Source organism: Bubalus kerabau, chromosome 2 (genome assembly GCF_029407905.1).
Source record: "Bubalus kerabau isolate K-KA32 ecotype Philippines breed swamp buffalo chromosome 2, PCC_UOA_SB_1v2, whole genome shotgun sequence".
Taxonomy (NCBI): Eukaryota; Metazoa; Chordata; class Mammalia; order Artiodactyla; family Bovidae; genus Bubalus; species Bubalus kerabau.
In genome coordinates, this window is record NC_073625.1 from 27,204,533 (window position 1) to 27,224,659 (window position 20,127).

The 20,127-nt window shown below is 36.9% G+C and overlaps 1 long non-coding RNA gene across 1 annotated transcript in view; it reads left to right on the forward strand.

The window, feature by feature from the left end:
- The window catches only part of LOC129644639 (uncharacterized), a 285,309-nt gene that overhangs the window by 210,433 nt on the left and 54,749 nt on the right, over window positions 1–20,127 (forward strand). Inside the window, exon 2 of the long non-coding RNA XR_008710903.1 lies at window positions 615–663. This is a non-coding gene — a long non-coding RNA (uncharacterized LOC129644639). The remainder of the gene's footprint in view (window positions 1–614; window positions 664–20,127) is intronic.

The window sequence follows — 20,127 nt, forward strand, 5'->3', positions numbered from 1 at the left end:
ATACATTATAACAGTATATTTTTTAAATGTTGTTCAAAATACAAATGACAAAGTGAGCAAAACCACTGGCATTTTCAGTTTATAAGCTAACTTTTTTATCTTAGTACTTTAATTACGATACCATTTTCATAAGTGAATTTGAATAAGCTCTCATCTGGGGTTGACAATAAGTCTGTTTTTTTGTGTTAGTTCTTAGAAGCTTTTTCACTAAGTGAAAGTAATGTGATGGAGGCTCTAAGTAACTGAGACCATGCCAACATATGACACTGAATAAATCCTAAGTGCTGATTCATTTTCATCACTAAATAATTTGATTTGTTACAGTTATCCCTATTTGATTACTGAAGCAGGTGAGATAGTCAGATACATTTTTAATAATGAATGATATTGCAAAAATGAAAGTGAATCTGTTTTTAAATAAGTGCCTGAAAAAATCAGATATGACCTTTAAATATTTGAGTCGTCTGACTTCCTATGACTCATTAAACTATCGTTGTCAATGGAAAACTAGTATTTTTAAGAGCAATTTTTCTGACTCTCTTTAACTTAAATGTATTACTTCTAATTCTTGAAAGGACATCTGAGAAGTAAATCCTATTCTTCTTCTTTTATAGATGAGGAAGCAGATGGCCAGAATAGTTCAGCAAATTGACCCTAAAGTCAGTAAGTAAACGTTATAACTAAGATTTCAGCCCAAATCTGTTTGGGTCTAATGTCTGCTCTCTTTCCAACATACCATTCTGCTTATTGAATTACAGTAAATTGGAGAAACCAAGCCTGTTTCTATCAAATTTTATCTAACATATGATTGTAGTCTTCAATAAGTTTTAAAACAATTAGTCACTATCCATTTGAAATCAGTCTGAAAAGAGTGCAAAACCAGCCAGGACATTTTATCATTGCAACTGCCCACACAGATATACTAAGTCTACCAAAAAGTTGACTAATTTTTCAAAGCTTCACTGGTATTTTAGAATATCTTAAGACTTGTATATAGTTGAGCATTTTTTATCTCAGAGCTTAAAATACCTAGTATTTATTTCTGGTAACAAAGAAAGGACTGTTAGGTCAGCTGAAATCTCAAACTAGGTAATTTAAATCTTTATTATACTGGGATATGATACGTGATTAAAACTCTACACCAAAACAAAATAAGTATTATAGGCTCCTATATTACAATGGAGTTTCCTACTGGATTCTTCAGTGGAAATTCAATATTAGGAAAAACTAAGGATAGACAAGAGAAGTATTATTTCATATATAATCATATCTCAACTATGTAGTTATAGACAATAATCTCTCTGTGTAATTCAAAAAAAGCATTCTATAAGTAGTCAGTAAACATTTCAGGAGCATACTTTCAAAATAGTGCTCTTTAAAGTTATCTCTGGTTTTAATACATACAAGTGTTGTAGTTAAAAATAAGAGAATAATTGCCAAGAATGAACATTTCCTTAGTACTTAAATTTTCATGACACTCCACCCAGCCCTACAGGAATTTATTACATAGAATCAAGACTACCTTCTTCAAGCAATTAAAAAAAAAAAATCTAGCAAATGGAGTCTAGAAACATAATTCGCTGGGGAAATTTTTCAATGAAATGATCTTTAAGTCTCTTTCCAAGTCCCAGTGGTATATTTTCATGATTCTAATTGTAAAAACTGTTTTGTTGACTGGCAGATGGCAAGGAAACATTTGTTGTTTCTTCAAAAATGGTGAAAGTTGTACTGTTCATGCAGTAGGAATAATGGAATGGTGGGGAGGGATGAACCCTTAGCCAGAGGCTGGGGATATCTGTTTCCTCCTCTGCAGCCACTGATGGAACGATATAATCTTGATTGAATTATTTTTGAATTCTTTGATTCTCAGTCTTTCTCCATAATCTATGAAATTGAAGTTTAAAAACTGATGTGGGGGATTTTCTCAAAAACCAGAAAGATTTAGTTGGTCCAGGTTTGTGTATATGTTGATGGTAACATCAACTGTTAACAGATAACTGGACCTAAGTCAGAGCATTCTGCCGCTGTCATGAAGCAGAAGCCTTCTGTCACAGGGATATGTGTTCACCTGAGATCCTGTTTCCACTCTGACACTGACCATCCCAAACAAGGCCAGTACCCCCTTAGGTGTAGAAGGAGGTTGTGGATACAAAGTCTACAATGATTATTGCTTATTCTTTTTGATCCTTGAAAATCCTCACATTCCCTAACAAAAGAATTGAAGTTCACGTTTTAAAGAGACAGAAACAGGATGGTACCAAAAATATCTTGGACTAAAATTACACGAGAATGATTGAAAGCCTCCAGGGAAAAGTCATTTTTTTTTCCATCCTTTTAAACTCTTTTCTCTTGTTAAAGCTCTTAGTGTGGAGGTAATAGTGCCTTCTAATCCAGACTAAGAAAGTCATAGCATTTTGGGGGGAATATTGTTAAGTTTTTATAAACCATCTAAGTTAATAATATGTATGTTTTATGTGTATGAATTTATGACTTAGTACTTGGTTAACATAACTGGTTTAGAAAAAAACACTTTACAAAAATAAAAGTTTAAAAAATGTGGTTAGTGGTTAAGAACAGTAAAAGATATAGAAAACCAATCTCCCATACCTTTAAAAGTGAATGTGGTTTATTGGCTTACAAATAAAAAAGTCCAAGAATAGATGGATGTTAGTCAAAGTGTGAGGAGAACTGTCTCTATGTTTCCTGATTTACTTGCGTTTCCATCTCTTGTCGGTCATCTTCATCCTTAAAATGTTATCCTGTGTTCATACGATGTCCATCAGCTTTGTCTGCACATCCAGTGTGAGAAAATGGCCGCTGCCTTCTATTGCTGAACAAATGCCCCGCATTTGCTCTCACTGGCCCATCTCGAAGGTGCTCAGCTTTGGACTAATTTGTTTGAGCACAGTGGTGCCTGGTCTTGGTTTAGGATAGAGTTAGATAATGAAACACTGATGAAACAATCTTAATAGTAAAAAGTAGTGGGAAATTAGGAGCTACCCTTGGACCTGGTGAGGAAGTAAATCCCACCCAAATTCCCTGGCTGCTGAGCAAAATGAATGGACTGGTGGTAGGTGTAATGGAAGGTTGGTAAGATAACCACAGTACCCATTGGGGAATTTTGCCACTTCAGTAAACATTATCAAGAGTAGTCTGTTTCCCCACAGGAAACTTGGAGATCAAACAAGAACTCCATGCCTTCATAGAGTTATAGTGGTAGAAAGAAATTTAAAGACAACCCAATCTAGTCCTCATACTTGGAAGATGGGAAAACTGAGACTCAAAGAGGTTAGATAACTTGTCCTAGAAAATATAGCAGAACTTGGAGGTAGTCTCCACATCACTGCCCCCATCTAGTGCCCTTTCAGTGACACATTTGTCATTTATTTATTCATTCAAGATGTAGTGACCATTGCTGTCTCCTGTGTTGCCTATTGAAAAGTGTCTGGATATCTATCGCAGATTCATGTTCATACATAGCAGACACCAACACTGTAATTTAAAGCATTATTCTCCAACTAAAGATAAATAAATTAAAGAAAACCCACTTCAAAGGCCACCTTGTCCATTAGAATTTTTCAGTCTTTGAGTCAAAATTTTCTTTTTCGTGTTATACATGGTCATGGCATGTTTTACTTCTCTCAATCACTTTCTACATCATATTACATTTTTGGCTTTATCTCTTTCACTGAAGTTTAAGTTCATTAAAAAGGATGTGCTATTCATTTCTCTGTCTTTCAAGGTGCTGCCTACATACTAATGTTTGAATATGTGAATGAAAAAAGTAAATATTAATATTTTGCTCAGGAAATGGTGATTTGAGAGTTTCTTAGGAGTAGACAGTTTGCACCCTTTACAATTAACCAGAATCATGTCTATCATCCCTTAGTTGTAGCTGGGACTGAACCAATCTTGCTATTGGTAACCCAACATTTGGAGTCAGGTCAAATGTTGGAGTGAGTGAAGCCTGCCTTCTTCCCTTCTGCCCAGTTGTTTGGGGGCATCACTGTTCTCCTGAAGAAGCCAGTATGTCTCACAGATAACAGCACCACAGGCAGCTTTCCCCAGCCCTCAGTCAGTTCAGTCGCTCAGTCATGTCCAACTCTTTGCAACCCCAAGGACTGCAGCACCAGGCTTCCCTGTCCATCACCAACTCCTGGAGCTTGCTCAAACTCATGTCCATTGAGTTGGTGATGCCATCCAACCATCTCATCCTCTGTCATCCCCTGCTCTTCCCACCTTCAATCTTTCCCAGCATCCGGGTCTTTTCAAATGAGTCAGTTCTTCGCATCAGGTGGCCAAAGTATTGGAGTTTCAGCTCCAGCATCAGTCCTTCCAATGAATATCCAGGTTGATTTACTTCACGGTTGACTGGTTTCATCTCCTTTCAGTCCAAGGGACTCCCCCAGCCCTATCAACATATAAGTTGTTCTGTTCTATTCCAGCAGACTCTTCTAGGAATAGTTTGAAATACATTTATTCTAACTTTATGTTCCTAATACTCTCAGTGGTATTTGATTTTTATAGGCACTCTTGAGGTAGAAGTTCTATGGAATCTAAATTAAATTTTGAGTTTGAAATAGCATGATAAGGTAACAGTATGACCTTTAAACACAAGATGGTCTTCTTTGTCTGTCTTCTATTTAATTTGCATCCATACTTGCCCATTCATAAAGCCAGCCCAGCCTTTACTATGTCCTGGTTCATTTCATAATATCCCTTGAAATTATGTCATGATGTGGAGAGAAGCAGGGGTTGAGGGATCATGGAAAGCTTCTCTACAATAAAATACACTGCATTGGACCCACTGGGACTGCAGTCTTTTTTGACAAGTACAAAATTGATGATATGTCTGTGATGGGAGAAGCTGAAATAACTCTAACATACGTGTCACAGCCTCAAAGTCACACCAGAAGTACTGCAGACACTGTTATGTGAAAAGGAATCTATGTTTATTAAGACGCCACGCATTAAAACTTTTAGGGTACTGAATCTGCCCAGAGAGAGATATATGGAGACATATTGAGATGGGCCCCTTCTTTCTGTCAATATTACATTATGATTAATTTGAACAAGATAGTAAATCTTGAATTGCAAATGAGATAGCTAAAACTTCGCTGTTTATCTTTGCTGTCACAGGACCACATATCAAAAAGAATACCCTTCAGATTAAATGAAAATGGTCTCTAAAAGCAATTTTACTGCACCATTGGAAATGGTGGGTGTGGAGTGAGTAAATTATTTCATGAATAGACAGTCTATAGAAAAAAAAAAAACTTTAGTGAATTTTTAAACTCTCCACCCTTCCCTTCGGTTATATTTTTACTTTATTTTTCATATATTTTGCCAGAAAAATATGGATTGACTTCTTAATAGATGTCTAAACAGCAAAGGTTTGTATCATAACAATAAGGCCAGAAAATAAAGCCAGCATGTTAAAAGTAGTGTTTGTAGTGGCAAGCACAATATAAAAGCATGGATTCAAGTTGCTTTTTATAATCCTGTTTTCAGTCCTTTGGACATTTATAACCTTGTTGGCTTTAGAATTCAACTTTTCCACACTTCATCTAAGTGATAAGGTGTTTCTTTTGGAAAGCTCTAGTAAAAATATTCCTTTCTGTTATTTTTGAATTATGAAGGCATAGTTGCACCAATAACTAAAATGCCTGATCACAACCATTTCAAATCTGGCATGTGGTTAAGCCTCCAAAGAAACAGTTGCATTTAACAGAAAGAATACAAAGAGGGGCACAAAATAGTCTAGCCTCTACTAAGTGGCTCACTGGCATTTACTGAAGTTTGATTCCCAGTGAAAGGAGACTTTTTGTCATTGCTTGTGTTAGATGTGACTTATTTCTGAACAAAACATTTAAGGTCATATGATTCTTTTGGAATGCTAACTTGGGTTTTGAAGAGATGTGGAATCTTCGATTCATTTTCTACGTCATTCAGGTCCGCATTTCAGATGACAAGGGGGGCTTGAAACAGGATGGAATTCTGTCTTACTGCACTCAGGAACCTCATTCTGTTTTACTACCCACCCCTCACCCTGCACTTTGAATATGGGAAGAACACATTACACATTATCATTTTTCTGATGGAAATAAAGATAAGCCTACTCACATCATTTATATTCTTCTCATTCAAGCTTCATGTGGAGCATATCTAACCAACACACGGTGATATATCAACACCTCATTTATCTTTTACTGTTATATTTTTTCCATAAAAGAAAACTTACCAATGGCTGATGCATATTGATGTGTGGCAGAAGCCAACACAACATTGTAAAGTGATTATCCTTCAATTAAAAATGAATACAATTTTTTAAAGTCAATAAGAGTAGAAAGTGTTACTGCTGATCAGTAGTAATGATCAGTAGTAATGATTAGTTAAGAAAACTAAAATCTATACCTTTAAGCACTGAAAGATCTTCCAGTTTTCTATTTAAGTAGTTTTTAATCCTAAAATGCCTTACAAATTTCTTTCTTATTCATGTCAAAAAAGAAGCAGCTATCTATAATCTGTAATTTTATAATATCTCAAAATCATTTATTATAATACTTAATGCAATCTACTAAAATATAGTATGTTGTGGAATCATATGAGTATATAAAATTATAAATAAAAGACTGGATATTTATTGTTCTATTTTAGTAGATGTTGAATAATCAAAAATTATTTGCCCCTACAATTAGTGGTCCAGAGGTACTCATGCGCTTTTGTTTTTACCTTTTTAGATAAGGTTCTCTCTTATAACTCACTTTTTAAACTGCCAATTTTTGGCTTCTATAAATATGATCCTTCTAGCAGTCATTCACTTCATCTAAAGCATTTCCTCTAATTTTCTCTTTGGTCTGGAAAATAGAATAATTGACTGTTTAAAAAAACCAGTCCTTTTAGAATACGAATCTGACCATGTTCATAACCCTGCAGTAAGTGCCCACCTCATGCAGTCAGAAGCTGTTCCTTCTCGTGGTCTCCCCGCACTTCCATGACCTGCTCGCACTGCTTCCACATTGCCTTGCTCTTCCATTCTTGCCCTTGTTCACTGTGCTCAGACCTGGGAATGATTTACTGTCCTGGAAAACACTATGTTTTCTCTCGCCTTAGGGTGTTTTCACTCGTTCGTTCCCTTTTTCTGAAACAGTCTCCCCAGGTATCCATCTGGTTAACTTGCTTGCATCCTTTAAACCTTTATTCAAGTTTTGCCTTCACAATGATGTCTATTGGGCATTCTCCACAGTGTCACGTCCCATTATTTTTTTTCAAAGTATTTATCACCTTAGAACCTATAATATACTTTAATAATATATTATGCTTTTCTTTCTTTTTCCTCTTCCTAGAATATTAGTTCCAGGAGCCAAAAATATTGGTGTTTCTTATTTATTTATCCCCTGGCACATACAATAATAGAGCATCATGAAGCACATAGTAAGCATCAAGCAATATGTTTTGAATTAAATGAACACATTTTCAAATTAAGTCCAACATTTAAAAAGCCAGTAAGAGCTGCCACAGTGCACCTGTTTGAACTCCCTGAGTCACACAGCAAAATTCCCACTGGCTATCTATTTTACATATGGTGATGTATATATGTCCAGGCTACTTCATGCCCTGTGACAACCTAGAGGGTGGGAGGTAGGAGGGAAGTTCAAGAGAGAGGGGACATAGATAGATAGATAGATGGGTAGATAAACTTACCAATGGCTGATGCATATTGATGTGTGGAAGAAGCCAACACAACATTGTAAAGTGATTATCCTTCAATTAAAAATGAATACAATTTTTTAAAGTCAATAAGAGTAGAAAGTGTTACTGCTGATCAGTAGTAATGATTCAAAATGGTTCAAAATTTTGGTCAAAATTATTTAATCTTTATTGTGACTGCTCAGATTCATTCTATATTAATTAAAAGATTCTTCCATTTGAGTTAGTGAGATTTGCAGATATCTTTGGATTAAAAAATTTACTATTAATAGAAAGTGAACCTATCTAATCCAAAATTTAACTTTAATCCCATATATGAACTCTAAACTTTAGCTAAAATCAAAAGAAAGAAAAAAAAGCTTGATATTCATTTATTGTTTGCTGTCTAAGACTTTTCCTAGTCATTAAGGAAAAATAGTGAAAAATGTTACAAATAAATAAAATGTATGATTCTCCAAGATCACTACCTCATAACCTCCCTGCTGAAATACCCCTCTTATAACACCTTTGGAGTTATAGACTTCCCTGCATTTATTCTGGTTACTCGCTGATGATTGAGCTATTCCTCCTGAATCTTGGACTCATCCTGTCTCAGCTTTGATCTGTCTCTTCCCTATGCTTTTGCTTCTCAGGACTGATTTACGACTTTTGAGCAATCTTAAGGCCTTCTCTTCTGTAATTTCTACTACTGAAATAAATATGCTCTTGCTTTGCTCAACTTAAGAAATCTCAGGCCTTTGCCCTACTTAGTTATGTTTGGAGTTCAGTTCCAGTTTACTCTGGCCAGGATTTTCCTGATGCCACTTGAGTTCTGGTTATATCATCTTTCTGAACTGGTGTTTTACAAAATAGCCTATCAGAAAAATAATTCCAAGGTAAAAATAAACTAAGGTAATTTACATAGAAGGAAAGATGGCATCACTTTTACCCTGCCCATGATAAAATAAACATATACAACTTTCCTTAGATAAAATTTAAATAACTACAACTGTGGATCAAAAGTAATCTTATCTGAAAACCTGCTTTATGACCACTCACTGTAGACAGTGGGTGGTGTGTAGCTTAGTGTTTCTGTTACCCAGGCAAGATACAAAGTCCTGTTGATGTGTTTACAAAGTCAGTTATTATACACTCTTGTACTCTCAGTCAGGCTCCTTTCCAAGTTGCTCTTTTTATTTTAGGCTTCAGACTGTAATGCTTATTTTAAAGTATTCTGCACCAAAATGTAACTCGGCATCTACAGCACATTTAATAGCTAGTATATATGGTTGCCACAAGACACAGTGGAGAGCATTAAGACATGATGAAGTGTCAAGGTTGTAGTGGTTAGCATAGCTGCCTTCCAAAAATGATATTGCTTCTGGCTCCTGATGCATGAGTTAGCCATGCAGAGATGTCAGGTAGAGCTCTCCATTGACCCCTTGTTGAAGTGGAGATTCATGAGTTTAAGAGTCTACTTTGCTCTGCTTTACAACTCCTTTGGAAAAGACACTTGAACTTTGGTTTGGTTGAGTTCATTAAGCTGCATGAAATCTCCAAGTGCCAGAGAGCAAGCCTAGCATGATCAAGTAGTGTTAGCACTCTTAATATAGTTGCTGTGACTATGAGAGAGTCAATTCCTAGGCAGGTTGATAAGAAGTCCAGGGTCCCTGAGGAGGTGAAAGGGGTCTGGGGCTCTCAAAGAGGAGATAGGGGAATTCTCTAGGAGGAGTAAAGCACAAATGCCTTTTTTCCCCCTACATTCCTTAGTCACATAAAAAGTTTTTTTCTTTAAGCCCAGAAGTGATGCTTACACAACAAACCACTCAGTTTAACTCTATACTAAGTGTATATAACAACAATGTATCCTGCTTGAGGACAGCTTCTCCTTTCTGAAAACCTTCTGACTAATTCTGTTGTCTTAAAATGTATATTATGCGAGTGGGTCTGGTAAGATCTTTCTTTTGTTAGTTCTAATCCTATCATCTTAAAATGTAGACTGTGGGAGTGGGTTTAGTAAGATCTTTACAGCCTTGAGATATTCCTTTGATTTATTATAATAACCAATTAAAAAAGTGTATAATTCCCTTGCTAAGATGAGCGAGGTGGGCACTCTCCATACCCCTTCTGATGCCTATGTCAGGAGCTTTCTCTGTTTCTTTTCATACTTTAATAAAACTGCTACGCAAAAGCTCTTGAATGATCAAGCCAATTATAGTAATTCCATTCTTTTTGTCGTGACTTCTATGGGTGTGAACATGTAACTCACCAACTCAATTCTGTTCCATGAAACTTGAGGACAAATTGAAGAAAAACAGGAGTGGGGGCTTCTAGAAAAGGTTTTTCTCAGTCATAAAAGGATACTAAAAAAGATGATCTCATTATACCTCTGCTCTATCTGAAATATGGGGCTTTCCAGGTGGCGCTAGTGGTCAAGAACATATCTGCCAATGCAGGAGATGTGGGAGACGTGGGTTAGATCCCTGAGTTGGGAAGATCCCCTGGAGGAGGACATGGCAACCCACTCCAGGATTCTTGCCTGGAGGATCCTATGGACAGAGGAGCCTGGTGGGCCACGGTCCATAGGGCCACAAAGAATCAGACACAACTGAAGTGCCTTAGCACTCATGCACTATCTGAATGTGATTCCTGGAGTTGCTTCAGCCATCTTGCTGGCAAAATGAAAATGAGGCAAATGGAAGGAAGGAAACAGAGCCAAGAAAATCACAGAGAAGTGAGAACATTCTGGCAATATGATGCCAGGTGTGACTCTGCCTCTGGACCTATGGCTTTGAGAGGTAGTATATTATAACTACACTATTCAAGTTAATTTGAGTTGGCTTTTCTATTACTTTTAACCACATTTTTTCTATCTGATAAAACTTATTTCTTTTTAATTTAATTACCAGGCTTGTTCCTGGACTTTCTGTTTAGTAAGCCTTAGTTTAAATAAGTATTGTTAATTTTCTTACTTTAAATCAACTAAATGAAGCCAAAAAGCATTTCTAATTTTGGTTGGCATGCTTCTAATCTTTCCCCACTTTAAACCCCACCCCCCCGCCCTCCGCCACCACCCCCACTTACCACACCTGAGAGATTCTCACTAATCTAATCATAACACATCAGGTTGAAAACCACTTCATTGGGTTCTACCATGTAAATAGTTGCAGAAAAACCCTTAGTACATTAAAAAAAATATGATCTAGCGATCATTATTTCTTCAGTGATTTGAATACTGAAGGCATTTGAGGCTTTATTGTGTCAAAGACTGTCAGATTATATAATTTACCAAATGCAGTCAAGGTGCTTGTTTTCCCATACTTCAATCACCTAGACTACTTGGAGTTAGTTTGTGGTAATATTTAGAATAACAATGAAGAAATCTATTAAAGATATAGTTGTCAATAACATCAAATGCTTCTGAGACCAATCTATGAATCTGATATTCAAATCTGCCTTATAGCATTTAAACTTGACTTGTTGTGCAAGACTGTATTGCCTTAGTTCCTTGTAACTTTTAAAATCCCTTTATTAACAATATTCCATAATAAACTTGACAGTGACAAAGCTTCATATCTTTTCAAAGTGGTCCCCACACTATTACTACAGGATTCTAAAGTTTTTAGCAGCTTTTGTAATCATAAGTGCTACTTATTTATTGCTTAATATGGGCTAGGTACGTACACAGGCCCACAGAAGCACGTGCACACCTACCTGAAATGAAATATGCCGATGTATTGAAAATTCACTAGGAAATGGAAAAACAAGACTATTTCTGTTGACTGCTATCTTATAACATCACTCGCAGTTGTAGTAACTGTCAAAGCAGCACCAGAATACTTTTTTGTGTTTCTAAAGGTAATGCAAAATTTTATGCCTCTCTAAAACTTTATTATATTTTTATGAAACAATTTGCTTAATATAGCACTTGTATAATTCTAGGGTATGCAACCCAGAGAGTTTTGAAGGTGGTTGTTATTTTGAGCAACATGAGGGCCTTTTTAGCTCTATTGTCTATTTTTTAATATATTTTCTCCCTACATCTGCTCAGTCAGAGTTGAGTGAGTAGTATACTACTCTCATTCTGAAATGTTTCCCATGCATTGCTGTTGTTCTCATCCTTGGCACCAAGGAAAATCTATTCTACAAAGCAGCAGGGATCAGGGTTGACACTAGCTTTCTTGTAATACCTTGAAGGTGTCAGAGAAAAATTTTCGAATAGAAAGGATGCTGTGGTTGCTTCCCAGAGAGAAAATCAGTTGCAAATGCAGTTACCCCTGTACCATGACAGAGGCTAAGTAGGGCTGGTCCTGTGCAGAAAGCAGTGGTTCTTGCTGTGTGATCCGACTTGCATCTCTAGGTCAGAGATTTAAACATGCTGAAATATACACGTACCTTACAATTTAGCACATTTGCCTCAGCTTTCTCTTTCTATTTTGTCCACAGAGCAAATGGGGGAGGATCAGTTTGTCTGGATTCATCAGGGATAAGGAACTTAAGACAAAGGTCTGCCATGTAGGCCTGAAGAGATGTGTTCAAGGTCATAGCTCACATTTAACCAGAAAGACAAAGACAGAAAATAAGAATTAACAGATTTATCCTGGGATCAATAGTAAATTTCAGTGAAATTTGAGAGTACCTGAGGTATTTGTCTACTTCTTGTAGAGGATAAAAGAAGGTGATACCTTTTGAGTTCAAAAGGATTCTGACCAATAAATGTAGAAAGTGTGTCAGTTGTAATATAACTTCCTCAGAATGCTAATAGATAGTAGAGGGAAGAGGGCACGATTTATTTATATAACTTTGGGGAATTCTGGTTCAAATCTAGTAAACATGATTCCTGTATGACTTTCTGTATCTTTTAATGGACATTGAAAACATAACAGGTCATTATAACTTTCTAAATTAAATATATGGTGAAACTAGCACTCTGTATAAAGTTCTTCAGGAAACCTTAAAGTTAACTCTTGAACAACACATATTTCACCCATGTGGGTCCACTTATATGTGGATATCTTTCAGTAAATATGTACTACAGTATGTGCCACAGTGCTGCACAACCAGAGTTGATTGAATATGTGGGTGCTGAACTCTGGATACTGAGGGTCAACTGTAAAGTTACATGGGGGTTTCTGACTAGTCGGTAACCCTAACTCCTGAATTGTTAAGGGTAAATAAAAGTTAGTATCTTGGCCCCTTTAAGAAATAGATTCTACTACTTTGGCACATTATTGTTGTTCAGTTGCTCAGTTATGTCCAACTCTTTGCCACCCCATGGAGTGCATCACACCAGGCTTCCCTGTCCTTCATCATCTCCTGGAGTTTGCTCAAACTCATGCCCACTGAGTCAGTGATGCCATCCAACCATCTCATCCTCTTTTATCCTCTTTCTCTCCTGCCTTCAATCTTTCCTAACATCAGGGTCTTTACTAATGAGTCAGCTCTTCACATCAGGTGACCAAAGTATTGGAGCTTCACTTCAGCACGGGCCCTTCAAATGAATATTCAGGCTTGACTTCCTGTAAGATTGACTGGTTTGATCTCCTTGCAGTTCAAGGGACTCTCAAGAGTCTTCTCCAACACCACAGTTCAAGAACATTAATTCTTCAGCCTTCAGCCTTCTTTATGTGTTTTTATATTCCTTGCATAAGAGTCAGTTCAGTTCAGTTGCTCAGTTGTGTCCAACTCTTTGTGACCCCATGGACCACAGCACACCAGGCTTCCCTATTCATCACCAACTCCCGGAGCTTACTCAAACTCATGTCCATCGAGTCGGTGATGCCATCCAACCATCTCATCCTCTGTTGTCCCCTTCTCTTCCTGCCTTCAGTCTTTCCTAGCATCAGGGTCTTTCCCAATGAGTCACTTCTTCAAATCAGGTAGCCAAAGTATTGGAGTTTCACCTTCAGCATCAGTCCTTCCAATGAATATTCAGGACTGACTTCCTTTAAGATGGACTGGTTGGATCTCCTTGCAGTCCAAGAGACTCTCAAGAGACTTCTCCAATACTACAGTTCAACAGCTTCAATTTTTCGGTGCTCAGCTTTTTTTATAGTCCAACTCTCACATCTGTACATGACTACTGGAAAAACCATAGCTTTGACTCGATGGACCTTTGTTGGCAAAGTAATGTCTCTGCTTTAAAATATACTGTCTAGTTTTGTCATAGCTTTTCTTCCAATGAGCAAGAGTCTTTTAATTTCATGGCTGCAGTCACCATCTGCAGTGATCTGGGAGCCCAAGAAAACACAGTCTCTCACTGTTTCCATTGTAGATTGTCTCAATTCCTAGTGATTGTGATTTAACCACTCTTATTGTGTAAACAAAGTAGAAGTTTGACTTCTTCTGCTTTTATTTTACCTCATCCTAGTAAAAGATATTCAGTCCTATGATATGAACTTTTACCTCATTTTAATTCTTGTCCGTTCCATATTTCAGGCTGTGAATCATCCCTAGACTTTAGTCATATATCTCTAAGCAGCCTCTACAATAACTCAGTAGGATATCTTAAGCCATACTCAAATATCGCCCTTAAATGATCGTCTAGCAGGTCCTCTAAAACACAGCAAGATAATCATCACCACCACAACAGCACTAATTACAGTTACTAGCGTGTATTGAGACATCATATGTTGGGCAGGCTTCCCTGGTGGTGCTAGTGGTAAAGAGCCCACCTGCTAATGCAGGAGACATAAGAGACATGGGTTAAATCCCCGAGTCAGGAGGATCCCTGAATGGCAACCCACTCCAGCATTCTTGCCTGGAGACTCCCATGGATAGAGGACGTGGTGGGCTACAGCCCTTAGGGTCACAAAGAGTTGGATACAACTGAAGCAAGTTAGCCCGAACACATTTGTCAAGCACTTACATGAACTACCTTTCTTAATAACTGTAATCCTCACAATAAATCTAGTAGGTAGGCAGTTATTTCATTTTATGGTTGAAAAGAGAACCTCAGAAAAATTATGTAATTTGCTCTGTGTTCCTCAATAGAAAATTGTTGAAGCAAGATTTAAACCAAATAGTTTTCTTTATAGAGCACGTGTGTTTAATTGCAGTTATTTCATTTCTTAATGTTTACTATTTCTGTCTACAACAGTATGAAACTGTAAAAAGCGTTAGTCATTTTGCAACCCCATGCAAAGACTCTTTGAAACCCCATGGACTGAAGCCTGCCAGGCTCCTCTGTCCATGGAATTCTCTGGACAAGAATACTGGAGTGGGTTGCCTTTCCTTTCTCCAAGGGATTTCCTGATGCAGGGAATGAACCCAGGTCTCCTGCATTGCAGGCAGATTCTTTACTGTCTGAACCATCTCAGAAGCCCCTACACCAGTATACTTTTCTGATAATAGAGGCTTAATAAACATATGGAATTGTCAAATCTAAATTAAAATTCCATTAAGCCATTTAGTGTTGTAAACTTCTTTAATTATACTTCTCACATTTGCACTATTCTTTTCATTCTTATGACCAATACCAAATGTTTCCTTCACTTGATTTTTTTTTTAATTGAAGTTAAGTTGACTTAAAATGTTGTGTTAGTTTCAGGTATACAGTAAAGTGAATATGAATATATATACATATTCTTTTTTAGATTCCTTTCCATTACAGGTTAATACAAAATATTGAGTATAATTTCCTTTTCACTCAATTTTTAGTAAAATGTTTTACTAATCTCTAAGAGGTAATAGCCCTCTCTGTTCCAACATGATTTGCATATACCTGCCAGATTAATCTTCTGCAAACATTGCTCTCATCATATCACCTACTACTCAAGCATCTATATTTGTCCTTTTTCTTAAAGATAAATTCCATAACCCATAAATGGTTTACAAAAGTTTTCACATGTAGTTTTCATTATCCTTATAAACTGAGGCTCCATTCCAATAAACAGATCTACCAGTCGTGGCATCAATGTAGCCTCCAAATTCCTGGCTCAAGTTTTAGTATTCTGTTGTTGTTCATTTGCTAAGTCATGTCTGGCTCTTTGCAACCCCATGGACTGCAGCACGCCAGGCTTCCTTGTCCTTTACTATCTCCCAGAGTTTACTCAAATTCATTTCCATTGAGTCAGTGATGCTATCCAACCATCTCATCCTTTGTCTCCCGTTTCTCTTGTTGCCTTTAGTCTTTCCAAGAATCAGGGTTTTTTCCCAATGAGTCAGCTTCTCACATCAGATTACCAAAATATCAGAGCATCAGCACCAGTCTGTCCAATGAATATTCAGAGCTCATTTCCTTTAGGATTGACTGATGTGATCTCCTTGTAGTCCAAGGGAATCTCAAGAGTCTTCCCAGCACCACAATTTTAAAGCATCAATACATTGGCGCTCAGCCTTCTTTTAGTGTTGTATATGACTCACATCTGTATATGACTATTGGAAAACTCATAGCTTTAAATATACAGGCCTTGTCAGCAAAGTGATGTCTCTGCTTTTTAAAGTGCTGTCTAGGTTTGTCATAGGCATTCTTCTAAGGAGCAAGTGTCTTTTAATTTCATGGCTACACTCACTATCCTTAGTGATTTTGGAGCCCAAGAAAATAAAATCTTGGCATGCAGTGCTTTGATTCTAGAGCAGATTCTTTCTCTTCATTATTCAAATTCCACCAGTGCATAAAAAATGCATTAGAATTCTTTTATAAGCTACCACATTAAAGAGTGTCAAGATATTTTGTAAGGCACAGTTACGAGAAATAATTCAAGTTACCTGTCTGGTCTTGCTTCAGCCTGCAGTACACTTTGGCCACACTGCAGTAGCAGTGTGCTGTATAGCTACCATCCTGAACAGAAGCTGGTCCTGTGAGACAAGACTCTATCCACTTAATATACAATTATCTACAGATAATAATTTTTTCTTCCTGTCGTTAAGGTTTAATAATGAGATAGGCCACTTAGTTGATTATGGAGGAAGGAGGCATCTAATAAACTCCTTGGAAGCCTTTGCCCATTTATTTTGTGTGATAAAATTCTAAGGATAAACTGATTTCTCTCTCTCTTCCTCTAAAATTAAAAATTATATAGTTAAAAAAATTATATAGTTAAATAATTTGGAGAAATTACTCAGACATCCATAAGAAAATAAAAGAAAAAGAAAATATAGTGCTAAGTCGTGTCCAACTCTTGCGATCCCACAAACTACAGCCCACCAGGCTCCTCTGTCCATGGGATTCTCCAGGCAAGAATACTGGAATGAGTTGCCATTTCATTCACTTAAAATTCCCACCAAAAGAATGAGGAAGGCAAATAAATAAATTTGAGGGTATTTTATGTATCTTATTTCTTAGATACCCACTTAGAAACGGTTGCACACTTGGTTCTAGGATAATTCAGAGCTTAGTTGCAAAATTGAGTTCAATAATTTATCAACATTTTTCTGGCATTTCTTAATATAATCCATGCCTACAATTTATATAGGAGTATTAGAGTTGATTTTTCAAATTTTTAAGCAGTGTATATAATGTTCCATCCTTTGTAAATACAGTGATAGCATTTTTCTGTAGTTCAAAAGTTGGCTAGGTCTACGAGAATAGAGGGACCTGGGGATTGAAAGTATTATGATATTTAATTTGATTGTTTACCTCATTATGGGTTTAGTTTCCCATCTCCCTCTGAGAGTGAAACATACACAGAATATAAGTTTTCTGAAGTATTCTAGGTATGAAATTACAGGCAGATTAAAATCTCATGAATTGTATCACCTAACCCAAGTTAAGTGTGTATCAGTGGGAGGAAATGATGAATATTCACTTAAAATCAGTTTGCATCCTTCAATCAATCTTATAATATTATATTTCCTATTCAATTAAATGGAGGGGTTGAATCAAAAAGCCTACTTTTATTTTCTCCTGTGTGAACAAATATATACTGGGAACCTCAATGCTGGCTCCATTCACAGTGAGTTTACAATTCAATCTAACATACAGCTTAAAATGATCTGCAATTTGATTCTTAAATTTGTAAATGCCAGGCTTGTGAATTGGACCTGAAAGGAAATGTTAAGCAGGGGTTTCGAAGTCTGAATGTAAAACACAGAACAATTTGTATGTGGACGAAATTACTTGCTTCTATTACACTGTATATACTCCAGAGAGACTTTTGTCTAAAATGAAAGAAAATATTCCAATCATTTTTAAGCTATTAACATGTGGACCTTCTGATCTGTGTGATTTATTACTATTCCCACAAGCAGTTACATATCAATCTACTATGAGCTGAGAAATATTCCCAGTTCTACAATAATTTTGGTTTTCAAATTGGAGCATAGCAGCTGAGGTACTGTCATTATGAGAATGGACCATAGGTTTTTGTAGTGAGACCTCACTTATCAATCAACACCCTTTCCTTCTTTCCCTTGCCTCTTCTCAGACATTGAGTCACATTGAATCTAATATACACCCTTTGATAAAACATTACAAGAAGGCAACGTGATGTTGATAGAACACACTTGTAATAACTACCCTACCCAACTCCAATTTCAAATAAGATGAATGATCCACCTAGCCATTTCAGCTGAAATGAGAATCTCCCATGTCCTTTCCTGGCATTGATTCCAAAGACCTAGCATTTAAAGGCTACTCCTATTGAACTTAAATCATGTTAAGTGTTTTGCAATACAGAGATGGGAATTTGAAGCTAGTAAGTGTATAAAGTTTGTAAAACAAAAATTTACTTCTGATTTAAACTCAAAATCAGATAAACAAAAAAAAAAAAAAAAAAGAAAGAAAGAAAGAAAATTCCCATGTCGACAAAGTGAAATAGAAAACTGGGAAACTGCAAGTTCACAAAAATAGTTTTCCTTCATTTTAAGCTTTTCTCCTCATGATCAAATAAATTCAGTTTTTAATTGGAATTCATCCATGACCCTGACAGATTAGCAAATTTATATTACTAATTGCCTCAATAGCCCTTACACTGTAAAAGATGAGGCTGGGTAATTAAGCTTTAGAAAGAAACTGTGTATCTGAGTTCTGCCTGAAATAAACTGAAATTAATATCATGAACTCACATGTACATATGCATATAATTGTCTTATGAACTTGTATGTACATATCCATATGACTGTCTTTAATAAATTCCATATTCAAAACTTATTTTCTTTCACCACAAAAACAGCATGTTGAATAAAAATTTGCCTAATTGTTTATTATCTCTAATATACTTCCTTCTCAGCGAATAGCCAGGTTAGTTCCCAGCCTCCCTTTGGTTGAGACAGCAAAGCGTGTGCCTGAATTCTGACAAATAGGATGTGATCAGAGCAACTTAAAACACTTTCAACTATGTTTTCTTGGCTTCAAACCTCTGAGTGTTCTTCTGAATTAGCATTTTTCTCAGAAATCTCTGTAAGGGCAGGAACCAGGAAATAGCCACACTTGAATATTTCTTATGCCCAACATATATATGCTGTATAGAAAGTGAAAGTGAAGTCACTCAGTTGTGTCCGGCCCTTTGCGACCCCATGGACTGTAGCCCACCAGGCTTCTCTGTCCATGGGATTTTCCAGGCAAGAATACTGGAGTGGGTTGCCATTTCCTTCTCCTTATGCTCTATAATGGAAAAATAAATTGTGTTTTTAAATAAATCAGCAATGAATTATACATACATTTTCCCTATGTTCTAGCTTGCCCAGGACTTACCAAGTTTGTATATATTTCTCTGGCATAATTATTAATATAGCCACCTTTCACTAACCATCCTCTGCTAAGGAGATTTTGGACTATCCTGATAGCTCAGCTGGTAAAGAATCTGTCTGCAATGCAGCAGACCTGGATTTGATCCTTGAGTTGAGAAGATCCCCTGGAGAAGGGAAAGGCTACCCACTCCAGTATTCTTGGGCTTCCCTGGTGGCTCAGATGGTAAAGAATCTGCCTGCATTGCGGGAGACCTGGGTTGGATCCCTGGGTTGGGAAGATTCCCTGGAGAAGGGAAAGGCTACCCATTCCAGTATTCTGGCCTGGCGTACTCCATGGACTGAATCGTCTATGGGGTCGCAAAGAGTTGGACATGATTGAGTGACTTTCACTGTACTTCACTTCACTCCCAACCTGTTGTCTTGGTTGCAGTGACCTAGCTATTGTCTTTCCTTTCCTATATAAACCAGTTGCCAGGATCTGCACAGATGAGATGATGAGTGTTGGTTCTCTTTGTGGACACATTCTCACTAGTAAGTAAGAATTGACACAGGGGAGATTCCCACTTTGCAACACCCCCTAACACAGTAATGGATTTAGGCAACATCATCAGTGGCTGCTGACACAAATTAGAGAGCTACCCAACAAGCTCCCAATACTTAGAAACCTTGCTTGCAAAACATCCAACCCTAATCTGATTAAGCCTCCAGTTTTAAATAACAGTGTACAGGAACAAAGGACATGATAAGTGACATTTCTGGAAGAAACTGCAAAATCCGATGGGTAGAATATTCTACAAGACAAAGTAA